At 45.3% G+C, this 2,779-nt stretch overlaps 1 pseudogene; it reads right to left on the reverse strand.

Annotated features, from left to right (window-relative positions):
• Window positions 1-206: 206 nt before the first annotated feature.
• On the reverse strand, window positions 207-550 carry LOC118975717 (cAMP-regulated phosphoprotein 19-like; annotated as a pseudogene).
• Window positions 551-2,779: the final 2,229 nt, after the last annotated feature.

The raw sequence follows: 2,779 nt of genomic DNA on the forward strand, positions 1-2,779 counted from the left end.
TTGTAGGCTAAGACAGGACAAAATACAGTCTCTCAAACAAAGCAAAATCCTGATACTGCATTGAGTTTGGGGGAAGCATGGAGTTCAGGGATTTGTTAAATTTAAGAAATAAGAGTGTATAGACATTGGCTGGCATTCAGAGGCATGAGTAACCAGGGCAAGACTTACTGTTTGAAAGGGTTTACAAGCAGTTTGGTGGTTCCTTGTCAGCAGCTGGCCAGCTTGTTAGCAACAAGGTCCGTCCCTTGAGGAAGGCCCTGTGGAGTGGGACTGTGGTCCCCAGTGACCCCGGTCTTATCCAGGCTGCAGTAGCAAGTTGCTTGTTCTTCATTTTTGCTTTAGCCATGCAGTAATCCCCAGAATCAAAATATTTTTGCCCTTTCTGTAATCATTTCCTTAAGAAATCTGGACCTCCAGGCTTTTGTCCCAGATGAGGACACTGTTCTTTCAATTTTGCTTCTTCAGCATTCTCTGGATTAGTCACTTTATCTTCCATTTCCTTCTGTTCCTCCGTAGAGGCTGCCTCAGGGCCTTCCCCGGACCTACTGTTCCCTCTGTGGATGAGACTGGATTAGTGTTTTACAGAGAAAAGGAATGGGTGCTTTTCGCTGTGAGGGGAAAGATGAGCACAGGGGACCATTGACAGGGGGAAGAGAGAGAACGAGTGGGAGAGGAGAGTAAGATAAGTGGAAAGAAGGGAGGGGAGAAGCAGGAAGTGGTAGGAGGGAGAACCTGGATGGAGGCCTGGAGGAAGGGAGACTGCACAGGACTTGACAGAAATGTCCAAGTCACTGTGGGCAGTGGGTGATGTAATAAGCCCCAGCGACGCTGTGAAATCTATGTTCTTCCGTTGATGGAAAAGGATGAAAAGGCTAGATTTCACATGTATGTTCATACTGCGTGGGCAGAGATGGCGTGTTTAGATGCAGGATTCTTGAGGCAAAGATGATCATGAGACCACATAAGTTTCCAGAAATTCGTAGGAATCTTGGACACCCCGTGCCATGAAACTTGGGCTTAAGGCCATTGAGATCTCAAGGGACAAGGGAGGCAGGGCTCCAGGTAGCAGCATCCAGGTTACATAAAGGTGTGCGTGGTGTGTGCATGTGTGTGAAGGGAAAGTGAGGGAGAGGGAGGTGGAGGAGAAAGGTGAGGACAGAGAGGAAGAAATTGAGAGAGGAAGCGGGCAGAGAGGAGTATCACACACATGGGAAGAGGACTGGAGGTAGAAACCAGTTGTGCTCGTGAAAAATCCAACTATATTTCATCTCTAATCCTGTAGTAGTCATATTTCATGCAAATGACTCTTCTGGTTTCCTCCTTGCTTCCACTTAGTAGTTGAATGAATTGCCCAATATCCCTGACAAGCAGGTATCTCCAGTCACAGGAAACTCAATGCCTTTGGAGAAGTTCTTCCCATTTTTGAAAACTTCTGTTTAGTGAGTTCTTCATATTGAACTAAAAGTGTCACTCATTTATTCACCTAACAAATCTTTACTAAGCATCTACTACATGGCAGGTACTGTCCTGTGTATTGGGGATACAAAATCCTTGCTCTTGTCAGACACACTTTGTAATTGGTTCAGATACTAAATGAATGAAAGATACATACTATGCCAGGTGGTATAAGGACATATGCTAAGCATACTGTAGTGGCAAATACTAAGAAGGAAATAAATAAACCTCAGGGGAGAGTATGGACTGAAGGTATGTACTAGTGAAATGTAAACTCATAAATGTCTTTAGATGATGAGTGTCATCGGTGATAAGAGCCCCAAGGCACTCCAGTGTGAACATTTTGGGTGACATGGAGAGGCTGGCAAAGCAGATATAAAGTTGCAGATTCCTGTAACTTCCATTTCTGTTCACTAGAGTAGAAACTCTTCCTCAGGAGGAAAACGGTGGTTATAGTTGAAGATCATTATTCTGCATGGTACCATGGAAGCAGAGTACTTGTTAATCTGGTGGGAGCAGATTTCTTCCCCAAACCTAGGTGCAGTAAAGGTGGCAGACAGTGCAAGAGAGGAGCTTTGGGGACCCTGCCCAGGCAGGAGTGACAGCAACCCGCAGGGGCAGTGTCCACAAAGCAGCAATGCCAGACCAAAGCCAGCTGCTGAGGAGAACCTGACTGGCCCCTGGAAGTAGGGAAATCCACCCAGGGTGCTACCCAGGGGAAGGGATTTGCACAGGCCCAGAGTTCTAGTAGTGAGAGTAACTAGAGACTGCTGTCATCATGACCCCTGTCCTGGCACTGGGTGTGCTCCTCACACCTCACTCCTGCCCAACCCCCACCAGCACAGCCGGGCTAGCACGGTCACACTGCAACACATGTCTCTGCAGCTCTATTCTTGAGCTATTACATGCTTTGGCAAGGTCAGTTTAAACCACATACTCGCCCATTAAGATCTTGAATACTAAGACTGTTATCCATCTTACTGGTTATCAATCCTAGATTTCTGCCACTTGCAAAAATGATGAGCAACATCGTTATCCATTCTTTTTTATTATTCTTTTTTCAATGACAGTAACTCTATCTTAATTAGAGTCACTAAAATATTGCAAAGGACACATTTGAGATCATCTTGGAGGCATCATATCTTTAGACACATTATCAAAATCTGCAAGGAGGAAAGAAACGGTTCAACAAGTACGAAGTTCGACTTAACATCAGATACAATTCAATGCCACCTATGCTATCATCCAGCCAGTTTCTGTCTACTTTGCCACAAAGAGATTGTGAGAGCTCTTGCCAGGGGTTTTGATGGAATTCAAACATCTA

The sequence above is a fragment of the Sturnira hondurensis genome, unplaced genomic scaffold, assembly GCF_014824575.4.
Source record: "Sturnira hondurensis isolate 20B ecotype Veracruz unplaced genomic scaffold, ASM1482457v3 Scaffold0020489, whole genome shotgun sequence".
Lineage (NCBI taxonomy): Eukaryota > Metazoa > Chordata > Mammalia > Chiroptera > Phyllostomidae > Sturnira > Sturnira hondurensis.